This window comes from Hyla sarda, chromosome 7 (assembly GCF_029499605.1).
Source record: "Hyla sarda isolate aHylSar1 chromosome 7, aHylSar1.hap1, whole genome shotgun sequence".
Classification (NCBI taxonomy): domain Eukaryota; kingdom Metazoa; phylum Chordata; class Amphibia; order Anura; family Hylidae; genus Hyla; species Hyla sarda.
In genome coordinates, this window is record NC_079195.1 from 72,986,524 (window position 1) to 73,013,445 (window position 26,922).

The 26,922-nt window shown below is 46.2% G+C and overlaps 1 long non-coding RNA gene across 2 annotated transcripts in view; it reads left to right on the forward strand.

The window, feature by feature from the left end:
• LOC130281888 (uncharacterized) overlaps positions 1-26,159 on the forward strand; it is a 45,006-nt gene extending 18,847 nt beyond the window's left edge. Inside the window, exons 3-5 of one of the 2 annotated variants that reach the window (XR_008846151.1) lie at positions 14,933-15,102; positions 15,676-15,732; positions 25,870-26,159. This is a non-coding gene — a long non-coding RNA (uncharacterized LOC130281888). The remainder of the gene's footprint in view (positions 1-14,932; positions 15,103-15,675; positions 15,733-25,869) is intronic. The other variant, XR_008846152.1, reaches the window with a different exon arrangement.
• Positions 26,160-26,922: the final 763 nt, after the last annotated feature.

The window sequence follows — 26,922 nt, forward strand, 5'->3', positions numbered from 1 at the left end:
ATCTTGATTTTGAGGTCCTGTAGGGAGTGACCTGTTTGAGTGAAGTGGTGTCCAACTGGGGTGCAATAGTCCTTTTCTCTATGGTTGTTGATGGACGCTCTGTGGAGGTTCATCCTTTTATTGAGTGGCTGACTGGTCTCACCAATGTAACATCCCAGGTCACACTTGGTGCATTGTATCATGTAGACTACATTCTCTGTGGTGCAGGAGTATTGTCCCTTGATGTTGTATGTCTTGTTGTTGTGGGGGGCCTCAGAATTTGTGCAGATGTGTTGACAGAGTTTACAGCGCGGTTTGGCGCAGGGTTTGGTCCCATTGTACGCAAAATCATCAAGGACCTGCAGCCAATACTAGCAGAAGATGAGGTGTTAAAGCAAATCTTTCCTGAACCACCCATCTTGGCCTTCAGACAACCACCCAACTTAAAACAAAAGCTGGTCAATAGGAAACTACCCACAGACACATCAGATACAGACAATGGGACCAAACCCTGCACCAAACCGCGCTGTAAACTCTGTCAACACATCTGCACAAATTCTGAGGCCCCCCACAACAACAAGACATACAACATCAAGGGACAATACTCCTGCACCACAGAGAATGTAGTCTACATGATACAATGCACCAAGTGTGACCTGGGATGTTACATTGGTGAGACCAGTCAGCCACTCAACAAAAGGATGAACCTCCACAGAGCGTCCATCAACAACCATAGAGAAAAGGACTATTGCACCCCAGTTGGACACCACTTCACTCAAACAGGTCACTCCCTACAGGACCTCAAAATCAAGATCCTGAAAGGAAACTTCAAGAACACCCAGGAAAGAAAGACATTTGAAGCCAAAATGATAGTTCTTTATGACTCCAAGAACAGAGGACTTAATGTGGATTTAAGCTTCTTATCCCATTATCAAAATTTCCTATAACCTTTGCTAAACTCTCTACCCTCTCCCTGCTCTAACACCATTACACCCCTGCTCCCCCTCCCCTGTCTAGTCTTATCTTCAGTCTATGGCTCTATAGTAAAATTGTCTGTCCAGCGTAACCACTATTCTCACCTCTGCTCTCCAGCCCCCCCCCCCCCTCCTCATCCTTATCTGTATCTATCGTCCTATTGCTATACAATTTATGGCCCAACTTAATGTCCATTCTCCACTAATGTTGTTTTAACCCCTGCATATTTTGTGAGATAGAACCTGTGTTTTCTCCTTGTGAGCTCAGAAATGCTTATGACTTGATAAAGGAAGGAATCCCGAAAGCTTGTCTCTACAAAATCTTGTTAGTCCAATAAAAAAGGTATTACAAGATACTGCAACTACCGATGATTTTGCTTTTTGCATCACTGGACTAATACGGCTACTCCTAACTAATCTATATATATATATATATATATATATATATATATATATATATATATTGTAGCAACAAGAAAAAAAGGAGAATTATGAATTGGCACTGGATATAACACTGCTAATGTACTATGGATTAATGGAAGTGGAGCGTATATAAACCAGATAGGATAACGGAAGGTGCTTCACGAAAACAGAGAAAATTCCAAATACAGTGGATGCCAAGAATATGAAGAGCGGAGCACTCACCCGGTATATATCCTAAGGAGGTGGTTGATCACCAGCAAGGTTTTCATCAAGGAGGCGGTAGATGGAAAGGGGGGAAATCAGATGCCGGCCCTGGACCATTTCACGCCAATCGGTGCTTCGCACGGCTCTTGATAAATTCTGCGCACAGACTTCGGGATCTATGCTTTATACTGTATATAAACCTACTCCAACATGGTCTGACATTTCAGCGTACTTTCGGCCAATGCGACTTTTCGCCAAAAAGTCGCTATTGATAAATTCAGCACCAATTAATTTTTCCGTCTAAAATAGACTAGAATGCATCATGTTCTGAGAATGCACTATAGCAAAAGTTGCGAAAAAGTTTCACGTATTTAGACTGCGACTTTCTGTGCGACAATTTTAGATGGGAAACAACTGTCTAAATCTTTTGATAAATCTCCCTCAGTATCTCTCACTATCCAAACTAATCTATTTGATATGTAGTACCACTTATGACCACTGGGCTGCAGTGTCCATCTACTTGTGGGATTTTTGCTCCCTTTCACACTGACCTTGTTGCTCTATGCTCAGTAAAAGGTTGCAGCGCTTGCTTTCCATACATATTGCAACTTTATAAAAGGAGGACTCTTCCTAAACTGATAAACTAGTATAGAAATTGTTTTTCTTTAATTTTTAACAAAAACAGGTTTGTTTTTGACTTATAGGCAATAAAAAAAATAACAAGTGAGTGAATGGACATGCTCCCATAATATGTGTTTATTTAGGAAGGGATGACTTCCAGACAGGGGTGGATCACAGCTTTTCTGTGGGAACCTTTATCCTTCCCTTTGTCTACAGCAGATTCTTGAAAATCCATAATACAGTGGACGAAAGCAGAGACGGATAGATACGCTGTAAGATTAGATGAAAGCTCTGCTTCTTTTTACAAACATAGCCATTCTTTTTATAGGTTATGTCTGGAATTACAGCTCAGCCCCGGGTAAATAGGACTTATCTATAATACCAGATATACGGTATTCTATAAACAACAGTAGCGCTGTTTCTGAGGGGGAAGAAAAGGCGGACACATTTTCCTAAACCAGATTTTCATAGCATTCCCTGAAATCCAAGAACATGTACGGTTATTGCGGACCCTCAACATGCAGCTTCCGGAAATGATTACTCAAAAAGAGAATTAGACGTAATAGCTTACTGTTTAGCCTTTATGTCAGTGTTTCCCAACCAGTGTGCCTCCAGCTGTTGCAAAACTACAACCCCCAGCATGCCCGGACAGCCTCTGGCTGTCCGGGCATGCATGGAGTTGTAGTTTTGAAACAGCTGGAGGCACACAGATTGAGACACGCTGCTCTATTTAAATCGATATGTAGTGCATAATGTATACCCTAAAGGAGAAGGATTTGGGTGTAAAGTGTTGATTATAATCTAAATTACAGCATGGGATGCCAGTATGCTGCACCAAAAGCCAACAAGATTTAGAGAAAAAAAAGTATTTCTGTACCCCTTATAAGGGAACGTGTCATCAGAAAATGATGTATTGTTTAAAGATGCCTTTTTGTGTTTAACATATATATTTTTTTTTATCTAAATTGGTAATATTTTTACCTCGCCAGACTGACCACTAGGTGCTTTACAAACTTTTTATGTTGGTGACACCCTTTTTAGACATACAGTGACCCCCGACCTACGATGGCCCATCTCATGTTGAAGGCAGCATCAACATACGATGCTTTTGTATGTCGGGGCCATCGCATAAACGGCTATCCAGCAGCGCAGACTGCTTCAGCTGCCGCCGGATAGCCATTTAAGGTGCCCCGTGTGGTCCGGTGATGATCACTCATCTGTCCCTTCAGGATCCACTGCATAGCCGTCGCTCTCCTTTGTCGTCATCACGTCGCCACGCACGCCGTCCCATCATCCAATAGGAGCGGCGTGCGTGGAGACGTGATGACGGGGATAAAGAGCGACGATCTCAGGCAGCAGAGACGGTTCAGAGTGGCAGGGACACCCTGGGGACGCGGCGACAGCGATGGAGGGCGACATCCAGGGCAGCGGTGACCGTCCAGAGCGGTGGGGACAGCTGAGTATAACTTCCTATACTTTTCATTGCATGGATCCCTCAACATACGATGGTTTCAACTAACGATGGTTCATTTGGAACAAATTACCATCGTATGTTGAGGGACCACTGTACATAGTTTGGTGACACACCCCTCGCTGTACCGCCAATTGCATGGATCACGTTGCACATCCTATGTTCCCTCCCTTTAACCCCCCCTTTGTGCCACTTCATTCCCCCTCTTGATCCCCCCCCCCCGTGTTACTTAATTTCTCCTCCCTTGAACCTGATGTCCCTGTGCCACCTTTCCTCCACCCTTGCTCCCCCTTTGCCATTTCATTCCCCCCTTCATCACACCTTGTGCTATTTTATTACCCTTCTCCCCCCCCCCTTTATCACCCCCTGTACCACATCGTTCTCTCCCTAGATGATTTCATCCCCCTTCTTGGCCACTCCCAGTGCCACATCATTTCACCCACTTGTTCCCCCACTGTGCCACTGCATTCTCACTTGGCCTGTGTCACTCAGTGCGCTCCAGCAGTCCCAGGTGGAGTTTCGGTGAGTGACGTCATCCTGCACAGCTCCTTGTGGCAATGACTCTTCAGTACCTGCAGCCACCATAGCTCACTGATATAGAATGGTGTCGGGTGCCTTTTCAAGTTCCGCAGTAGAGCTGTGCCCGTCGGCGTATCACTGGCCGCAGCGATGTCCGGCCGGTGATAGGCTGAGCCCACTGTCATGTAAGAAGCCAGCCAGAGCTCCTTACATGACAGTGCACTCAACCTTTCACCGGCCGGGGCAGGACATCGCTGCGGCCAGTGATACGCCGACGGCTCTGCGGCGTCCCCGTCCCCAGGAAGTTGAATGAGGTTAGCACCGCTGGACTGTGAGGCCGGTGCCGGACCAACGGGGGCTATCTATAGGATAGATAGATATCTATCAGCAGGCATCCCGTGCATATGCCCAGGGGGGTCAATTCAGACCGACGATTTTCGGCGGATCCGGGTCATACTAGTGTCCGGTGACCCGGAAAATCAGGGGGATCGGGGGTGTCCAAGACACCCCCGGCCCCCCTGAAGGGATAGGAGTTAGGTGGCAGGGGTGCCACCCCTTCTATCCCTGCTATTAGTCGTCAAGACGCGACGACTAATAGCAGATCGGGGGCGGGGGGGTTAAAGTTCGGTTCCCCCGTCCTGCCCACCGACGGTACTCCGGCAGAACCGGGGAACTGTAGCGTGACCGGCGACGGTGGAGGTCCCTTACCTGATCGGCGGCGGGCGGCGATGACGTGCGGCTCCCTCGTGGCTCCCTGATGAAGACTACGGAAGCTGGTGAGTAGTTGCCTAGCAAGATCTGGGGGAGGCTAAACTTTGGAGACAACATACAGTGCTCTCTAAACTGTAGCCCCCCCCCAGATGTTGCAAAACTACAACTCCCAGCATGCCCAGACAGCCGTTTGGGCATGTTGGGATTTGTAGTTTTGCAAGATTTAGAGGGCTGCAGTTTGAAGATGACTTTGCAGTGTGCTATAAACTGTAGTCCTCCAGATTTTGCAAAACTACAACTCCCAGCATGCCCACACAGCAGTTTGCTGTCTGGGCATGCTGTGATTTGTAGTTTTGCAACATCTGGAGGGGCACAGTTTGGAGATCACACTGCAGTGGTCTCTTAACTGTGGCCCTGCAGATGTTGCAAAAGTGCAAATCCCAGCATGCCCAAACAGCAAACAGCTGTCTCGCCATGCTGGGAGTTGTAGTTGCGCACCTCGAACTGTTGCATAACTACATCTCCCAGCATGCACTTCCGTGATCAGTACATGCTCGGAGTTGTAGTTTTGCAACAGCTGGAGGCACCCTGGTTGGAAAATACTGAGTTAGGTAACAGAACCTAACAGAAGGTTTTCCAACCAGTGTGCCTACAGCTGTTGCAAAAGGACAACTCCCAGCATGCACGTTCTGTCAGTACATGCTGGGAGTTGTAGTTTTGCAACAGCTGGAGGTCTACAGGGTACATTCACACAGGTAGGTTTACAGTAAGTTTCTTACTGTAATAATAAAAAACATTGTACGGCAGTGTTTCCAAAACGGAGCCTCCAGCTGTGGCAAAACAACAACCCCCAGCATTTCCGGAAAGCCACTGACTGTCCAGGCATGCTGGGAATTTAGCAACAGCTGGAGGCACCCTGTTTGGGAATCACTGGCGTAGAATACCCCTATGTCCACCCCTATGCAATCCCTAATTTAGTCCTCAAATGCGCATGGCGCTCTCTCACTTCGGAGCCCTGTCATATTTCAAGAAACCAGTTTAGGGCCACATATGGGGTATCTCTGTACTCAAGAGAAATCGCACTACAAATTTAGGGGGGATTTTTCTCCTTTTACCCCTTATGAAAAGGAAAAGGAAAAGTTGGGGTCTACATCAGCTGGTTAGTGTAAAAAAACATTTTTTTTACACTAACATGCTGGTGTTGTCCTTTACTTTTTATTTTCACAAGAGGTAAAAGGAAAAAAAGACCCCCAAAATTTGTAACTCAATTTCTCCTGAGTACGGAAATACCCCATATGTGGGCGTAAAATGCTCTGCGGGGCGCACAACAAGGCTCAGGAGTGAGAGCGCACTATGTACTGTTACGCCGAGCGCTCCGGGTCCCCGTTCCTCCCCGGAGCGCTCGCCTCATCTTCGTTGTTGCAGCGCCCCGGTCAGATCCACTGACCGGGTGCGCTGCGGTCCCGCCTTCAGCCGGGATGCGATTCGCGATGCGGATAGCGCCCGCTCGCGATGCGCACCCCGGCCCCCGTACCTGACTCGCTCTCCCTCGGTCCTGTCCCGGCGCGCGCGGCCCCGCTCCCTAGGGCGCGCGCGCGCCGGGTCTCTGCGATTTAAAGGGCCAGTGCACCAATGATGGTGCCTGGCCCAATCTTCCCAATTAGCTTAATTGGCTCCCACCTGTGCACTTCCCTATATCACCTCACTTCCCCTGCACTCCCTCGCCGGATCTTGTTGCACTTGTGCCTAGTGAAAGCGTTCCCTTGTCTGTTCCTAGTCCGTGTTCCTGACCTCCTGCCGTTGCCCCTGACTACGAACCTTGCCGCCTGCCCCCGACCTTCTGCTACGTCCGACCTTGCTTCTGCCTACTCCCTTGTACCGCGCCTTTCTTCAGCATCTTCAGCAGCCAGAGAGGTGAGCCGTTGCTAGTGGATACGACCTGGTCACTACCGCCGCAGCAAGACCAACCCGCTTTGCGGCGGGCTCTGGTGAAAACCAGTAGTGGCTTAGAACCGGTCCACTAGCACGGTCCACGCCAATCCCTCTCTGGCACAGAGGATCCACTACCTGCCAGCCGGCATCGTGACAGTAGATCCGGCCATGGATCCCGCTGAAGTTCCTCTGCCAGTTGTCGCTGACCTCACCACGGTGGCCGCCCAGCAAGCCCGACAGATCGCCCTTCTAACCCGTCAGCTGTCGGAAATGTCCACCATTTCGCACCAACTTCAGTCGCAACTTCTCCAGCAATCTTCTCCTCCGCCAGCTCCTGCACCTCCTCCGCAGCGAGTGGCCACTCCTAGCCTCCGCCTGTCCTTGCCGGACAAATTTAATGGGGACTCTAAGTATTGCCGTGGCTTTCTTTCGCAATGTTCCCAGCACTTGGAGATGATGTCGGACCAGTTTCCTACTGAAAGGTCTAAGGTGGCTTTCGTGTTCTGCCTTCTGTCTGGAAAAGCCCTGTCATGGGCCGCACCGCTCTGGGACCGCAATGACCCCGTCACTGCCTCTGTACACTCCTTCTTCTCGGAAATTCGAAGTGTCTTTGAGGAACCTGCCCGAGCTTCTTCAGCCGAGATTGCCCTGCTGAACCTGGCCCAGGGTGTTTCTTCCGTTGGCGAGTACGCCATTCAGTTCCGTGCTCTTGCTTACGAGTTGTCTTGGAATAGTGAGATTCTCTACGCGACCTTTAAAAAAGGCCTATCCAGCAACATTAAAGATGTTCTGGCCGCACGAGAGACTCCTGCTGACCTACATGAACTCATTCATCTAGCCACTCGCATTGACATGCGTTCTTCCGGATGGCGTCTGGAGCTCCGCCTGGATATGGACTTTGTTCGCACGAAGCGTTTTTTCTCTCCGGCTCCTCTCTCCTCTGGTCCTCTGCAATCTGTTCCTGTGCTTCCCGCCGCGGAGGCTATGCAAGTTGACCGGTCTTGCTTGACACCTCAAGAGAGGACACGACGCCGCATGGAGAATCTTTGCCTGTACTATGCCGGTACCGAACACTTCCTGAAGGATTGTCCTATCCGTCCTCCCCGCCTGGAAAGACGTACGCTGACTCCGCACAAAGGTGACACAGTTCTTGATGTCAACTCTGCTTCTCCACGCCTTACTGTGCCTGTGCGGATATCTGCCTCTACCTTCTCCTTCTCTACTATGCTCTTCTTGGATTCCGGATCTGCAGGAAAAATTTTTTTGGCCTCTCTCATCAACAGGTTCTACGTTCCTGTGACCAGTCTCGCCAGACCCCTCTACATCTATTGTTTTTACAATAAAAGATTGGACTGTCTCGTACGTTTCCACACAGAACCCCTCCTAATTTGCATCAGACCTCATCACGGAAAAATTGAGTTTTTTTTCCTCAGGTTCTTTGGCCCCAAGAAGAGGGGGAGACCCAAGGGGGGGGGTACTGTTACGCCGAGCGCTCCGGGTCCCCGTTCCTCCCCGGAGCGCTCGCCTCATCTTCGTTGTTGCAGCGCCCCGGTCAGATCCACTGACCGGGTGCGCTGCGGTCCCGCCTTCAGCCGGGATGCGATTCGCGATGCGGATAGCGCCCGCTCGCGATGCGCACCCCGGCCCCCGTACCTGACTCGCTCTCCCTCGGTCCTGTCCCGGCGCGCGCGGCCCCGCTCCCTAGGGCGCGCGCGCGCCGGGTCTCTGCGATTTAAAGGGCCAGTGCACCAATGATGGTGCCTGGCCCAATCTTCCCAATTAGCTTAATTGGCTCCCACCTGTGCACTTCCCTATATCACCTCACTTCCCCTGCACTCCCTCGCCGGATCTTGTTGCACTTGTGCCTAGTGAAAGCGTTCCCTTGTCTGTTCCTAGTCCGTGTTCCTGACCTCCTGCCGTTGCCCCTGACTACGAACCTTGCCGCCTGCCCCCGACCTTCTGCTACGTCCGACCTTGCTTCTGCCTACTCCCTTGTACCGCGCCTTTCTTCAGCATCTTCAGCAGCCAGAGAGGTGAGCCGTTGCTAGTGGATACGACCTGGTCACTACCGCCGCAGCAAGACCAACCCGCTTTGCGGCGGGCTCTGGTGAAAACCAGTAGTGGCTTAGAACCGGTCCACTAGCACGGTCCACGCCAATCCCTCTCTGGCACAGAGGATCCACTACCTGCCAGCCGGCATCGTGACATGTACATGTGAGGCCTAAGGCTGCTTTCACACTATGAAATAGTTCCGTTTAGGAACTTCCGTCACCAGTTTCGTCACTATATCGGCGATATCCGGCCGTTACAAAACCTCTGACGGCCGTGACTAAATCGCATTGCAGTCTATGGGGTTTTGTAACTGCCCGTTTGCACCCGTATATGCCCGTAATTCATTACGGGCATTATACAGTGACGGGACATCGTGGCGGAAAAATTACTGCATGATATCCCCGGTGCCTTGAGGGTAGGTGGCATTAAAGCAAGTGTCCTGATTGATAGGACAATACCACCACGCTGTGTCAGTCAGCCACTATATGGTGTCCTCATGCTGTCAACACCACCACGCTGTGTCATTCATCCACTATATGGTGTCCTCATGCTTCAGCCTCATCCAAGCTGTGTCATTCATCCACTATATGGTGTCCTCATGCTTCAGCCTCATCCAAGCTGTGTCATTCAGCCACTATATGGTCTCCTCATGCTGCCAACACCTCCACGCTGTCATTCAGTCACTATATGGTCTCCTGACACTGATGCCACCACCAGGCTCTGTCATTGTGCTGCTGTGCGGCAGTGATTCTAAAAGCGATGCCGGTAATCTGCATATTATTCTGAATAACAGTATTATTTCACTACCCCAGCACACTCCATATGCGTTTTAGAACACAGCAAAGTGTTCTATACCCCTATAAAGGCTGTATGTAGGCTAGAAATAGCCTTTTCTAATATAGATTCACCGACAAAAAAATTGAGATCGAAGCAAACTTTTTGAAAAGTTCGCTAATCTCTATGAGCAAATCTGTTAAATGGTGCCCCTGTGTAGGCTGGCCATACCTGGACCAGATAACTAGTCCAAAACTGTCACACTTGAGTTTATCACCTTTATGGACAGTGCTGTACACAGCTTTATGGGGCAGCGGGGGAGAAAGGGAAGGTATGTACAAGGTTATTTTTTTTTCAGAGTCACAGCCCAGGCATGTTCATGTAATAAAAACACTTAACTCCAGAGTGCCCCTTTAAGTGTTTTTTTTTTTTTTTTTTTTTCAAGAAGCAACTTTGTAAATAGTCTTAAAAAATCACAATGTTCCAATTACAATGCTTTTTATACAACTGCTATGCAGACTTATGAGACTCTTGGTTACAGGCTACAGCTAAAACCTATATAGTTGTTTGTTGCTTAAACTTTACTTTCTGTTAATACACAATCTGAAGGTCATCAAGAAATAGAGCATAGATAGAAAGGAGTATATATCATAACTGTGCCCTTGAGTAAGTGATGCAACTACAATATACGTACTATGACCAAGGGCTTGGAAAGTGTATGCATCAATAAGCTTCAGCATGCCCTTCTGATGACTATTGAGTGACAGGTCCCCACAGGACCACAGAGATCTGCTGGTGTCACCCATATCCTGCAGTCTTTTGTTATGTAGGGCACAATCTGCTTAGGCTGCCGTCTGGTTTACCTGATACCCAGCAATTTTAGATACTTGTTAATTAAAGATGTCGCCCCATGTATAATGGATGAAGTGCTGAAAGCAACACCCAGGCTCTAATAGTGCAGGTTATTAAATGCATTAATATGACATACAAGGCAATCAGTGCTCCGTATACCAGGCTGCACATTTTCCATCATGACTTTCACTGCAACAAGGCCAAGAACTTGCCGGGAGGGAGCAGCAGCTTTTCTTTATGTGGTTTGCAACCCATTCTTTTCTACATAAACGTAGATAACAGGGAATCGTATCAATGTGTAGCAGCAACCTTATCTATAAACTGTAGAAATACATTTTAATAGCAGATAAAAATGCACTTATTTACAGGTTCACTATTTTAAGTTTGAAATACTGTATCACAGGTTGTCATGGGGGCTGTGGCTGTCATCTTACTGGGGATTTGCCCATTACGGTCATGAAGGAGTTGGTTGCAGGGCTGGCCTTAGGGCTCTATTACATGGCCTGACACGAGCTGTAAATGAGCACCCTCCTCGTAGATCACCGTTCATTTAAAGACTTCACTATTGCACAGGGAGGGCAGCACAAATGATCGCCGGATCGTTTATGTGGCCCTTTGCTTGAATTTTGGTATCCCGGTACCGTATTGCATGCCGAACCTTGTGTAGTGGTCCCCAAAGTCAGAGTTACTACGTTCAGGTAGGGTCCCACAGGTGGGACAGCCCCTAGTCGCCTTTTCTTTTCTAGTCCTGTAATGTCTAAATGTATACAGTGGTCCCTCAACATATGATATTAATTGGTTCCAGTAGAACCATCATATGTTGAAACCATCATATGTCGAGTACATATGTCTATGTAAAAATGGTAATTGGTTCTGGGGCCTCGGAACCATTGTATGTTGAATACATATCTCTATGGGAAACTGCTAATTGGTTCTGGGATGACCATTGTATGTGGAGTGTATGGGGAGTGTTTAACAAACCAGGGTGCCTCCAGCTGTTGCACAACTACAACTCCCAGCATGCATGTACAGCCATTGACTGTCTGGGCATGCTGGGAGTTATAGTTTTGCAACAGCTGGAGGCACACTGATAGGGAAACATTGATGTATGGGGTGTATAGTGTGTATATGTATTGTATGTGATGTGTGACATCGCATACAGTACTGTACAGTTCTTTAAATACCTTCAGGGGGGACAGAATGTCCTCCATTACCATCCTGCCGACTACAGCTCTATAGGAAAGGAAGGGGAGGGCAGCCAGCAGCTCATTGGATGCCTGCAGCAAGATGCTGCAGGCTATTGGCTATGGCTGCACTGGGGGGCGGGGCTTACACGGAGCTCACAGTGGAAGCCTGCGTGAGTTAGCAGGACAGCATGTGAGTAACAGGAGGCAGAACGGGGCACACGGGGACATTAAACAACTATCTGTCAGTTGCTGAAGTTGTCAGCGCTGTCAGATAGCTGTTTGTATGATGGCCCCGACACACAGCAGCATCATATGTCGATGCTGCCTTCAACATATGATGGGCTCTGAGAGGCCATCATATGTTGAAATGATCATATGTCGGGGCCATCATAAGTCGGGGGGTCACTGTATATGTAACATAATGTATATTAGTATGCTTACTTTGGTAGCGTCGCAGGACCTTCGGGCATGTGACTATGTTAATTCCTCTATGGTATCTTGGAGGACCTTTGGAGGTCCTTGGGTCACATGTTTACCCATAACTCTTTGTACAGAAGATTGACAGTTGTTATGGACCAGTGAGCCTAATCCAGCCCCTGCCCATATAAGGGAGCTGTAGCCAATGATCGCTCTCTTGGGTTGCTGCTGTCGTGGATGCCGGACAATTAGGACGGATCTGCGCAACTTACAAAGACAAGCCAGGCCAGAAGCCTGCCGGCCTAGGCCTGAAACTAAACCGTGAGTTAGAATCTTAATCCCCGCTAAAGCTAGCGTGATTACTGGACCGAATCTAAACCCCTAAATCCAGTGGATCAGCGCAACAATTACCTTCCTAAGCTCAATAGACTCACGAGGTCCCAACCACTTGTCAAGCTCTAATAGACTTTGTTATATGGACTGTTCCTGTTGATTATCGCATAAAATCTTCAGTAAAAGTTCCGACAAGTTTCTGCAAATCTCCGGTTGTGGACATTCAATTATTTCATACCTCCCTATCGCTCTTGGGAAGGGTGGTGGTAGGACAAGCATACAGAGAATAGCCCTCACCCTTGCATCACGAATAGAGAGGGTTAACCAGACACCCTTTAGTTACTGCACAGCTACACCCCATATACCCTATAACCCCAGGCTACCACATAATCATTTATCGATCAACAAACAATGTCTATTTAGAAAGTGAAAATTGAGCATTCAGCTGATGAAACGCCAGCCGGCAATAGCCTTTTCCGCTGATAATTCCTCAGTGTAATGGGGCCATACCTTTCACACCAGGTACTTCAGTTGCCCTTGCTGTAGGCAATGCCTCAAATGGCCTGGCACCCAAGACTGGGGGCTACCTTAAACCTTAGTATTGATTTCATAGCAATATTACGAAGATATTATGTAGCAATGATATTAGTATGTAAGCTGTATTTTGGTCACTGTATGTTGGTATTACTTTAGCACTGTATTACATATTATTTCTGCAGTGTATAGTGGTGGCAGCACTATATATAGCAATTTTTTAGGCAATTGTATGATGTTTTTATTTGAACCCTTCTACAAATATCCTTGCCAAACAGTGGCTGACAATGCACAATATGGAGCGGAGGGCATCAACACAAAATACCAAAAAGGACACCGTTTGACATCAGAAGGATATTCTATTTTTCAGAAATTTTTTATGTGTTGCTGGGGCCACAATGACAATTAAAAAGAACACATACTCACCTATCTGGCTCTTTTAGGGGTCCCCCAGTCTTCCGGTCCCTACTTAGCGCTCTGGCTGCTACTTCCGAGACACTGCTTCAACATGTGGTTGACTGAGCAAGCCATCACTGCCAAAATGAGTCCACCTCGGAAACAGTAGCCACAGAGTTCATCAGGGAACTGGAGGACATCACAGGGGGATCCCTGAGGGAGTGAGGTAAGTGAGTATGTGTTCTTTTTTATTGTCTTTGTGGTCCCAGCAACAAATAAAAATTTTCCAGTAACCAGAATACCCCTTTAAGCTTAAGCTGGCCGGCTATCACTATTAGGAGCTGTGGTTGTTACTGAAATAAAGGGAACACTTAAACAACACAATGTAACTCCAAGTCAATCACACTTCTGTGAAATCACACTGTTCACTCAGGAAGCAACACTGATTGACAATCAATTTCACATGCTGTTGTGCAAATGGAACAGACAACAGGTAGAAATTATAGGCAATTAGCAAGACACCCCCAATAAAGGAATGGTTCTGCAGGTGGTGACCACAGACCACTTCTCAGTTCCTATGCTTCCTGGCTGATGTTTTGGTCACTTTTGAATGCTGGCGGGGCTTTCACTCTAGTAGTAGCATTAGATGGAGCCTACAACCCACACAAGTGGCTCAGGTAGTGCAGCTCATCCAGGATGGCACATTAATGCGAGCTGTGGCAAGAAGGTTTGCTGTGTCAGTCAGTGTAATGTCAGGAGCATGGAGGCGCTACCAGAAGACAGGCCAGTACATCAGAAGAAGTGGAGGAGGCCGTAGGAGGGCAACAACCCAGCAGCAGGACCGCTATCTCCACCTTTGTGCAAGGAGGAGCAGGAGGAGCACTGCCAGAGCCCTGCAAAATGACCTCCAGCAGGTCACAAATGTGCATGTGTCCACTCAAACGGTCAGAAGCAGACTCCATGAGGGTGGTATGAGTCCACAGGTGGGGGTTGTGCTTACAGCCCAACACTGTACAGAACATTTGGCATTTGCCAGAGAACACCAAGATTGGCAAATTCGCCACTGGCGCCCTGTGCTCTTCACAGATGAAAGCAGGTTCACACTGAGCACATGTGACAGACGTGACAGGGTTTGACCAACTAACAACTACTGGGCATTTTCAGTGGAGAAGAAAGGAATAAGGTAGGTATAAGGTCAGCTAGCAATTGCCAGTAGGATAAAGGATGCACACATTTTATAGGTGCTATATCTTTATTGTCACAGAAGGCAAGACATTTTCTATCCTTACAGCGTAAAAGATAATTATTGTTATTTATGCCACTCGTCAAGTATGGATAACACCATTATCGCTTTGGGGCAGTTATCATCATGCATTTCATCACCCCACCCCCATCCGCTGATAAGTGCATGAAACCTATTATATAATGCATTTTCTAAGATGTCCTAGAGGAAAGATGTCATGTATATAAAGACTGTAGGACTGCTGAGTTTATATATTTTAGCTAATTTGGTGGCACAGGGGAGCATTGTTAAACCTGTTTATCTAATGCAGCGCAGTAAATACTTGGACAGTCAGAAAAAGGAGATTATATAAAGTCCTTCAACAATTTGGAAGACGCCTTTGAGCACTGGCACGGAGCAGAAGAGAAATAAAATTAAGAAATGTCAGGGATTGTTTAAAGACAGATGGGAAAAATGCCAGAGGACAAAGTGAAGTGAAAGGTAGGTGAAAATTGGTATAGAGGCAGCCAAGAGGAATTTAATTAGGTGATAAGAGAAATCAGAATTACCCATATTCTGTCCTTATATTTCACGTACCTTAAACTCCTGCCACCAGGTATCCCAGGAAATGTGACTGTATTTTCAATTGATCACAGCACAGGTTCCAGCCATGAATCCTGTTTTTTTTTTTTTTTTTGGGTGCTCTGCAGAATGTGCCAGTCCCTTACTTAACATGCCTTTGGCGACTTGTAAACTCATGCATATGATAATTAAGCTTGAATCTCCTTAATCAAATTAATGCACAAAACATGACTACATAATTGTCATTTTAATCACATGAAGACTTAAATATGTCAGAGAAATTATGGAAATGATATTACGATTTATTGTTGCTTATCCTTCCAAAATGATGTTGTTGCAAGATTGTCATATGGTAAAATCAGAGCAAGGGATATGGGGCTTTTGCATTAGTTATTTGGCATAAGATGCAGTGCACTTGTATTAAAAACTGTTTATTAGATGTGATTACTTATTGTCAGGGGAACTTATATAGTACATGTGTATTTCGTATAGATGCATATCTTTCGAGGCTCAAGTCTGCCATGAAGAACACAAAGGAAGCTGTATAAGGTAGGGGCTTCTGGGTAAGAGGAAAATAAGGGTATTCTAAAATCTGATGTTCTTGCTGTAAATCCACAATCAGTCACCTAAATCAATTATGATGTACTGTGCTTGTTAAGATCACACATTGAAAAAGAGGATTGATTTTCTAAGCCACAATTGATTATATATAGGTTAGACCAGGATCTAGGAAATTTCTTGGTTTCACCCTTAGGCTATCTTCACATGGGCAGAAAATACCAAAATACATTCCGCACATTTGAAAGACCTGGTGGGCACTAGGACCACTTTGAAATATGCCGTCACATAGACAACAATCAATAGCTTGAAATCAATGGGACTCTGCTGCTGCGAAATGTCCGTGTGGAATATTCATGTGGAATTCAACACGAATAGTCTGCTGTGTGAACATAGCTGTAACGCACCTGAATGCGGGCTGTCACGAAACTGGATGTGGATCCTCTACCTGTGTGGCTGATTACTCGGACCGTATCGGGCGTAGTCAACGTGGCAGAATGTCTAGACAGGCGACAAAGGTTCACAGTCAAAAAACGTAGCAGGAAGGTCAGGAAACACGGTTAGGCAAAACAGGCAATGGGAACGCTTTCTCTTAGGCATTAAGCACTGAAGATCTGGCAAAGGGGTGTGGGAGATGCAAATGACTTATAACATGGTGACAGGTGAATTCACTAATTATGGGCGCACTGGCCCTTTAAATTTTGAAGCTCCGACACGCACGTGCCCTAAGAATGGGGACGCGCGCACCGGAGCTGAGAGGAAGCAGCTGCAGGAGTGGAGTGAGATAAGAGACGGGCGGATTCGCATGGGGGCACGTCCCGCGATGCGAATCCCGTCTGCGCTCACGGCCGGTGTCTTCAGCCGGAGTGCAGTATGTAACAACAATCTTTTGAGAAGATCCTGATCCAGGATGTTATCTTGTGGCTCCCAAGACCTCTCTTCAGGACTGAATCCCTCCCAATCTACAAGAAAGAAACGTTTACCTCTGATGAGCTTGGAGTCCAAAATTTCCTTGACAGAATATACATCAGAGGTACCAGAGATGGGAGTGGGAGAAATGTCCTTTTTAGTGAAGCGGTTATAGATGACTGGTTTCAGGAGGGAGACGTGGAAAGAATTTGGGATCCAGAGGGAGGAAGGCAGATGTAGCGAATGCGCCACTGGATTAAGATGTCTCTTGACCTTGAAAGGCCCCAAATAGCGTGGTCCCAGTTTGTGGCAAGGTACTCTGAAGCGGATATATTTAGATGACAGCCATACCTTGTCCCCGGGTGAAAATTCAGGAGGAGAACACCTTTTCTTGTCCTCTTGAGATTTCATACGGGTCGTGGCATGAAGAAGTCTTCTTCCAAATGGCGGTGAAGTTCCGTACTAGTTCATCAGCCATAGGGACTCCGGAGGTAACAGTAGAGGAGGATGAGGATGAAGTCCATAGACTACATAGAAGGGTGAAGTTCCTGTGGATTTGGTATCCCTATGGTTGTACAAAAACTCAGCCCAGGGTAGAAGATCAGACCAGTCATCATGGCGGGCGGAGACAAAGTGGTGAAGATAATACCCCAAAATCTGACTCAACTTGACCATTAGACTGGGGGCAGAGGAGAAATCCAAATTAACTTGAAGTTGTGAGCAGAGTGCCCTCCAGAATTTGGAGACGAACTGGACTCCCCGGTCAGAGACAATATGCGTTGGCAATCCATGGAGAAGGAAGATATGGGAAAGGAACAGTTTGGCTAGTTGAGGTGCGGATGGCAACCCAGGCAAAGGCACAAAATGAGCCATCTTATAAAATCGGTCCACAACAACCCAGATGACTGTATTGCCGCTAGAAGAAGGAAGGTCCGTAATAAAGTCCATTCCAATGTTAGACCAGGGCAGATCAGGAACAGGCAAAGGATGTAGTAGACCGGCAGGCTTGGTGCGCGGTGTTTTGTCCCGGGCACAAACAGAGCAAGAACGAACAAAGTCCATGACATCCCATTTCAGAGTGGGCCACCAATACTGTTGAAAAATTAGTTGTAAGGATTTACGGATATCAGCATGACTTGCCAACAGAGAAGAATGACCCCATTTCAAGACTTACGAGGAGAAACATAAGTCTTCCCAGGGGCAGACGCTGAAGACTTGCTGGTGCTGCGGAAATAAGACGATCCGGAGGGACAATATGTTGCAGACGGGGTTCGGGTTCTTGTACCTCAGAAGATCTTGATAGAGTATCAGCCCGAAGATTCTTCTATGCTGGACGAAAATGAATAAAAAAGTTAAATCTGGAGAAGAACAGGGACCAGTGAGCCTGATGCAGATTGAGACGATGGGCTGACTGAAGATAAAGCAAGTTTTTATGATCCGTATAGATGGTTATAGGATGCACAGAGCCCTCTAAGAGATGACGCCATTCTTCCAAGGCCAATTTAACAGCCAGGAGGTTTCGATCTCCTTTAGTATAAGGTCTTACCCTTGAAAGATCTCTGTGTCAAGACTGCTCCTGCCCCGACAGAAGACGCATCCACCTCTAAAGAAAATGGCGTGTCCGGATCAGGTCTTGACAACACTGGAAAATGTCATTGACAAACTCCTGGAAGACTGCTGGAGCATTGCATAGTCTGAATGGCATGACAAGATATTCGTAATGTCCATCTCGAGTATTGAATGCGTTCTTCCACTGGTCCCCTTCTCTTATACGAATTAAGTTGTAGGCACCTCGAAGATCCAATTTGGAGAAAATCCTGGCACCTCGCCGACGGTCAAACAACTCCGAGATTAAAGGAAGGGGATAATGATTTTAACTGTAATTTTATTCAGTCCCCGGTAGTCGATGCAAGGACACAACGACCCATCTTTCTTTTCCACGAAGAAGAACCCAGCTCCGACAGTAGAAGAGGACTTCCCGATAACTCCTTTCTGTAGGTTCTCCTGGATATAGGTTGACATGGCCTGGGTTTCAGGAACAGACAAGGGGTAAATACGGCTCCTGGGAGGTGTGGTGCTGGGCAGCAAGTCAATAGGACAATCGTATGGATGATGTGGAGGCAAAACTTCAGCTTGCTTTTCGCTGAAGACATCAGCAAAATCCTGGAGAAATGAAGGTAAACCGGGTAGAGGTCTAGACAAAGGTTCCAACTTGGTCACACGTATGTAAATGCAGTGATTGCTGCAGTGCGGCCCGCAGCAAAGGACTTCACCGGTTTTCCAATCCAGCTGTGGGGCATGGAGCTGCAACCAAGGTAGACCAAGCAAGAGTGGTGAAGTACAGTGTGGGAGTACGTAGAAGGACAAGTTCTCCCTATGGGAGACTCCAACCTGCATCAACAGGGTTTCTGTGCGGTATAGCATGGTACAGTCAAGTTTTTCTCCATTGACCGTAGAGATGAACAGAGGTTTCAGGAGGCGGAAAACTGGCATACGATACTTATGCACTAGAGAGGCATCAATAAAGTTTCCCGCAGAGCCTGAGTCCAGGAAGGCCAGAATTGAGAGGTTCTCTTTGGAGGGAAGAAGAAGCTGAACCGTAAAATTTAAGCCTGGAGAGGAGGAATTCACACCTATGGAGGCTTCTACAACAAACCCTAGGTGCGAGCGTTTCCCTGTAGCTAAGGACGCAGAGGCCAATCCTTAAGAAAGTGGTCTGCACTGGCGCAGTATAGACAAAGATTTTCGGTTCGTCGGTGAGTCCTTTCCTGCAGGGTCAGGCAAGACCGATTCCCTTGCACAGCCTCCACTGGGGGGGGGGGGGGGGTTTACGTAGAAAATTGCGGCGGTTGCTGGAAGACTGGCTCCAGCTGAGGAAAGCACAGAGGTCATGCAAATTCCCTTTCTTGTCTTAGTTCCTCTCGTCACTCGGAGAAACAAATATTGATCCGGGATGCCAATTGTATTAGTTCGTTCAAGGTAGACGGCAATTCGCGGGCAGCGAGGACATCCTTAATTTGACTCGATAATCCTCTCTTCAAGGTAGCACAGAGAGCTTCATTGCTCCAGATGGCATACTCGCCAACAGTGGAGTTGCCCTGAGAAAGACTCAGCAGAGCCGTCTCAGCGGAGGAAGCACGAGCAGGTTCCTCGAAGACAGTGCGGAATTCTGCCTGGAGATTGGTAGTGATGACATCACTGTGATCCCACAGCGGAATTGCCCAGGCCAAGGTCCTTCCAGAAAGGAGACTAATGACAAAAGCCACCTTTGCCCATTCTGTGGAGAACTGGTCTGCCATAAGTTCAATGTGCATGGAGCACTGCGTCACGAAACCTCGACAGGACTTGGAATCCCCCTCATATTTTTCTGGAAGCGACAAACGGAGTTTACAGCAACGGGAGGCTGTACTGGAGCTGGAGGAGGAGGCTGTGGCAGTTGCTGCTGAGCAGATAGCAACTGCTGCATCATGGCTGTGCCTGCTGGGCCAACTGCTGGGACTGGAGCGCCACGATGGATGCAAGATCCATGTTGTCAGGCAGAGGAACCCCAGTTGAATCCGTGGCCGGATCTTACTGTCAAGCACCTGAATGCAGGCTGTCACGAAACTGCATGTGGATCCTCTACCTGTGTGGCTGATGACTCGGACCGTATCAGGGAGTGGAGTCTAAGGTGCCAAAGGTCTTCACCAGAGCCCGCCGCAAAGCAGGATGGATTTGCTGTGGCAGGCGACACCCAGGTCGCTACCCCCGACACGGCTCGACCACACAGGCAACTGGGCAAGGCGAGGTACCGGAGGATGAGGCAGAAGCGTAGTCAATGTGGCAGAAGGTCTAGACAGGCGGCAAAGGTTCGGAGTCAAAAAACGTAGCAGGAAGGTCAGGAAACACGGGTTGGAAAACAGGCAATGGGAACACTTTCTCTTAAGCACTGAAGATCTGGCAGAGGGGTGTGGGAGATGCAAATAACTTTATAACATGGTGACAGGGCAAATCACTAATTATGGGTGCACTGGCCCTTTATATTTCAAAGCCCCGACGCACGCGCACCCTAAGGGACGGGGACGCGCGTGCCGGGGCTGAGAGGAAGCAGCTGCAGGAGTGGAGTGAGGTAAGAGACGGGCCGGGATTACCATGCGGGCGCATCCTGCGATGCTAATCCCGGCGCCGCCGGCAGTCGGGGACATGGGGACGCTACGCTCACGGCCGGTGTCTGTGGCCGGGGCGCAGTATGTAACAATAGCCTTAATACTCGTATGGAGGTGTAGACTTTGTGGCAAGATTTCGAAGTTGTCATCCCAAGAACGGACATGGATTTGTGGTGTTGGTGTTGTTTGAAAGTGGCATGCTCAGGGATATGGAGCCAAGGTTTGTCACCTGGAGGGCTTACATGAAGCATAGTCAGGGGTAGCCAGCAGTGAGTATTTCAGCAGCACCACAAGTGCCTGGCATGGAATCCAAAGAACAGGGCAGAAGCATTGTCAGGAGTCAAGACCAGGTGCAGTAGTTTAAGTGCAAGTACTACAAGTACCAGGCATGGTATCTGAAGGACAAGGAAGGAGCATAGTCTGAAAGCAAAGCTAAGGTTAGAAACAAGAGTATTTTTTGCAAATATACTAATAATGAAGACTCGGCAAGGAAGAACCCAGATCTCCAGTCAATAAATAAGAGCAATAACTGGGTTTAAATAACAGGCCTTGACGAGGCCACCAGAAAGAGCAGGAGAAGCATCCTATAGCATATCAACAGGGCACAGAACCAAGACCAGATGGCTGAGTAGTATTTTACTGAAACTGTAGGGTGGCACTCTAAACCAGTAGGGCCCCTGTCAAAAGCACAGACATTGGAAGGAAATGTGACCACTTGCACATATGAGCTACTGGAAGTCGGCAAGTTCAGAATCAGCGTATAACACACACCCAGGTCCAGCGTGTCATACTACCATTCAGCAAATTGCTGGCTGCAGTGATGTCCCGCCTCAACCAGCGATTTGCTGAGAAGCAGTATGACACACTGAGCCCAGGTGCTTTCTGGGCCCAACAGTCAGCCAACAAAGAGATGATCTAAACCTGGACTACATAGTCTAAACATACACCAAATGTACTCAACAGCTTGAGACACTTTTATGAATCTAGAGCTACTGAAGATGGTCCATCAGCACAGTATTAGTAAATCCGCCCCAGTTCTTCTTCTCTCGACTCTAACCAACTGAGCACACAGTCTAATGTGCATGGGGCAAAGTGTGGGAAAGACTGGGCAAGTACCCTCAGAAAAATTAAAAACGCCTTTTTCATAGATCAGTTATCAACCGATCAAGTGTCTGTAAGAACGCTCATTTCCAATTGCTGACTTGTGTAAAAGGGCCAGCGATCGAAAAAAATAAAATAAAAAAAGAATGTTTGTTAGATGATCAGATCATTTATGCAGCAGAAAAAAATTATAATTTTATCATTTGCAGTGGAGAATTGTGTGTGGATTTTTAAATGGGATGGGCCTGAAAGAGATGCTCCCTTTTCCCTATTGAAATACTGTAACCACGCCTGCTTGACAAAATAAAGCATGAATGTTCAAGGAGGAATATGGAAATAGAGCTGATCAGCAGATTGCTGTCTCATTGTTACATGTCTTATATGTTTATGGCTGGCTTCAGACCTAGTTCTAAACACCCGCTCACCCTGAATCACCACATTCCTCTTTCTACTTTTATTATTTGGATCATAATCATAATAGAAGATCTGTCAGCAATCCTGCAATACCTATTTTGGGTGCGTTCACACATGCATATTTTCTGCTGCAGGTTTGCTGTAGCAGATTTCCTACTCATCAAAGTCAACGGGCAGCAAAATCTGCATCAGCAAATCTGCTGCAAAAATATGCACGTGTGAACACACGTTTATGGTCTATTCACACGTACAATATTCTGCGCAGATTTGATGCACAGGATTTTCTGCTGCAGATCTCAATGTAAACTGAACACAGCTTGAAATCCTGAGCATCAAATCTGCGCAGAATACTGTATGTGTGAATAGACCCTTAAATGGAATCTGTCAGCTCTGTTTGCTGCTATAAGCTGCAGACTCCATTGGATAGCTGTTAGGGTGCATTCACACCAAGTTTTTGCAATACAGTTCCCATATATGTTTTCTATGTGAAAACCGTATGGAACCGTATTGAAAACCGTATGCATTGACTCTCCATTGAAAACCATATGCCAAAAGATGCATCAGGTTGTGTCCATTTTGCATCCTGTAAGGTTTTGTCAGTTTTTTTCCCGTACCCAAAACCGTAACCTACCACAGTTATTGGTCCGGGTGAAAAACTGTATTAAACCGTATACGTTTTTTTTAACATGGGAGTCAATGGGAACCGTATTGAATTGTATGTGCATACGGTTCCATCCGGTTTTCACCATACGGTTTTTGACTTTGCACAGTTTTTTTTCTTGGAATTTCAATCAAACAAGTGAAAATGTATTCATAATGGAAATACAACAAAAATTGTGTAGCTCACTCAGCCAGGGCTGACTTGAGGTTAACTGGGTAGGTCTATACCCCACAGACCTAAAGGTATATATAGAAAAAGGATGTATAACAACAAGTGTATACAAGAACCAGTCCTCTAGAGCCAGTAGAAATAAGAAGTGAGAAAATAGGAAAGAAAAATAGAAAAGAGATGAAAATGGATGAAATGAAAAATTAAAAAATTCTAAAAATGATAAAAATAATACTGTAGTGAATTAAAAGATGGAAATTAGATATATATTCCTTAATAGTCCCGAATCAAAGTTGGAAACATAAAAAAGATATAACACATTTATTCATAATGTAATATACATCAGTGCAGGGCCCTTGCACGAGATGTATTACAATGTTCACAATGTTTTAAAGGAGTTTCCGAAAACGCTGTACATACAGTGTGGTACCTGTAGTCCGCAACGGGATGTAGTTCATGCTGTCCTGCGGTAATGATGGCGCTTGGAGCTGGCACAGAGCTGCCTCCGGCCCAGAGGTGGTTGCTCCAGCGGTCCCGGCGGGGTACAGGTGGGCACGGATCTGCGTTCGGCCGTAGCGTTTGCTGGATGGTATAAACAGGTAAGTGAGCTGGCGTCCTCGTGCTGGATCGCGCGCGCGATCCCAATAGTAGTCCAAGATGAGGGTACTGCAGCGCTGCAGAGGGCTGTATCGTGGGTATCCGATAATGATAAAGGTGCTGATAGAAGTAGATAAAGATGGCAAACAGGGCTATACGCGTTTCAAGACAAAGGTCTCATTCTTCAGTAGCCAGAATTGCATTCTTCAATAGCCAGAATATGCAATTCTGGCTACTGAAGAATGAGACCTTTGTCTTGAAACGCGTATAGCCCTGTTTGCCATCTTTATCTATTTCTATCAGCACCTTTATCATTATCGGATACCCACGATACAGCCCTCTGCAGCGCTGCAGTACCCTCATCTTGGACTACTATTGGGATCGCGCGCACGATCCAGCACGAGGACGCCAGCTCACTTACCTGTTTATACCATCCAGCAAACGCTACGGCTGGAAGCAGATCCGTGCCCACCTGTACCCCGCCGGGACCGCTGGAGCAACCACCTCTGGGCCGGAGGCAGCTCTGTGCCAGCTCCGAGCGCCATCATTACCGCAGGACAGCGTGAACTACATCCCGTTGCGGACTACAGGTACCACACTGTATGTACAGCGTTTTCGGAAACTCCTTTAAAACATTGTGAACAAGTCTGGCACTCTATATATCTTTACCCGCTGCACGGACATCACTTTATCATAGACCATTTCTTTAGCAAATTGACATTCATTTAAAGGTGGCTGATTGTGATATATAATTTAGCATATCATCATTTTATATATTTTTTATTAGTATATGTTTTTTAACAGTTGTAATACATCTCGTGCAAGGGCCCTGCACTGATGTATATTACATTATGAATAAATGTGTTATATCTTTTTTATGTTTGCAACTTTGATTCGGGACTATTAAGGAATATATATCTAATTTCCATCTTTTAATTCACTACAGTATTATTTTTATCATTTTTAGAATTTTTTAATTTTTCATTTCATCCATTTTCATCTCTTTTCTATTTTTCTTTCCTATTTTCTCATTTCTTATTTCTACTGGCTCTAGAGGACTGGTTCTTGTATACACTTGTTGTTATACATCCTTTTTCGATGTATTCATAATGCAGTGAAAAGTTAAAAACGTATGTTTTTTTTCTTAAAAAACAGATGCAACAGGACATCATTTTTTAAACCGTATACGGGTTCAAATTTGTACACGCGTTTTGATACAGTTTAGTCTGGGTTTTGAGCAATCAGTTTTTCATCAAAAACCTGATACAGGAACTGTATTGCAAAAACGTGGTGTGAATGCACTCTAAGGGTATAAAAGCAAACTGTATCTTTTCTGGAGTGGGGAGTGTTGTCGAACTTATAAAATTGCCTTTTTCTTTTGCAGCTCAAGAAGGTGGAGCTGAGCTTCTCAAATGCCTGCATGCTTTTTCAGTTGCCCTCACCTCCCAGAACCTCCTGACTGTCACACAGAGCCATGTACATCAGTCAAGGAGGGTCTATATGGGGAGGGAGAGCTAGAAGGAATGCGAGGCTATGACCCTTGAGAATCTAGGCTTGGCCTCTTTGACACTTGGCTGAGAAATAGGAATAATTAAAATCCACCATCAGTTCCAGGAAAGGAACAGCTTGCATTTATACCCCAACAGCTATCCAATGGTGTCTCCAGCTCTTAGCAGCAAATACAACTGACAGATTCCCTTTAATACACACTAAATTTCTCATGAAATAAGAATGTTGGACCGTCTATTATTAAAAAGCTGCATTGTCTTGTTACTTTTGCTACTCCTCAATGAAATGTATGAAAAAATAAAAAACTCGGTGTTACCATTCCTACTGTCAGAAAAGTATGACTGGGTTGAGAATGTGTAGAGAATGATAATACCCATTTGTCACTCTATCCATACATTTCTATGTTATTAACGCGATATTATTTGGATCTCGAAAATGTATATTATCAATATAAAAGTATGTGGGATTCCTCATTTTCATGGTAGTACTTGTAGCATTCTGTACAATGGTACTTTACATTGGTGGTGAAAAAAATACTTGCAGTTACACAATGCCTATTCTAAATATGTAATCTTTTTTTACTGCTTATTTTATTAAAACATTTTCTCAAATAACAAAAAAAAGAAGAGTATGTGCAAATACAAGGTGAGTTCATGAATCAGCTACAAGGAAATCAAGGCTATTAGCAATTTACAGCTGCATAGTAACAAAGAGTCAAATCTCAAGGTAACAACATGCCATACAGAACAAAAGCGCAGGTACATGGCGGAAACAAACAGTACTAAGGACACAATGGGCCCGAAGGGTTAAAACTCAAAAAGCCAAACATCTGTACAGATAAAGCAAGCGGAGGACATTTCAACATGAAGGACAAAAGGCAAGGACAACAACGAAGACAAAGGAAAACCTCAGCAATTAACTGACTTACCTCAACCCAGAAAGACCGACAACCCCAAAAAATAGAAAACGCAGAGGCCACTTCAAGTCCTAAAGGGGAAATAGTGGCACTACATTTTTGTAAGAGTTCAGTGGTATGGTACCAACAATAGCTTATATTGAGTTTCTTTAAAGGGGTACTCCACTGGAAGACATTTTCTTTTAAATCAATTGGTGCCAGAAAGTTAAACAGATTTTTAAATTACTTCTATTAAAAAATCCCAATCCTTCCAATACTTTTTAGATGATGTATACTACAGAGGAAGTTCTTTTCTTTTCGAATTTCCTTTCTGTCTGACAACATGCTCTCTGCTGACACCTCTGTCCGTGTCAGGAACTGTCCAGAGCAGGAGAGGTTTGCTATGGGGATTTGCTCCTACTCTCGACAATTCCTAAAATGAACAGAGGGGTCGGCAGAGAGCATGTTGTCAGACAGAAAGGAAATTCAAAAGGAAAAGAACTTCCTCTGTAGTATATAGCAGCTGATAAGTACTGAAAGGATTGGGATTTTTTAATAGAAGTCATTTTCAAATTTGTTGCAAGACCTGCTGTAACCCTGCAATACAGGAATCATAGTCATTTTTTCCGTAATATCACCGAGCTTAGTAGTCCTCTTAGTATGCTGCGCTGTTTGCAGGATTATGTTGAGATAAATGCAAAGGAGCAGGAAGATAAAATAATTACAGATTCAGAATCAGGATCATTTAACCTATTTATTGACGACTTTGGTTTAGGGGGAAT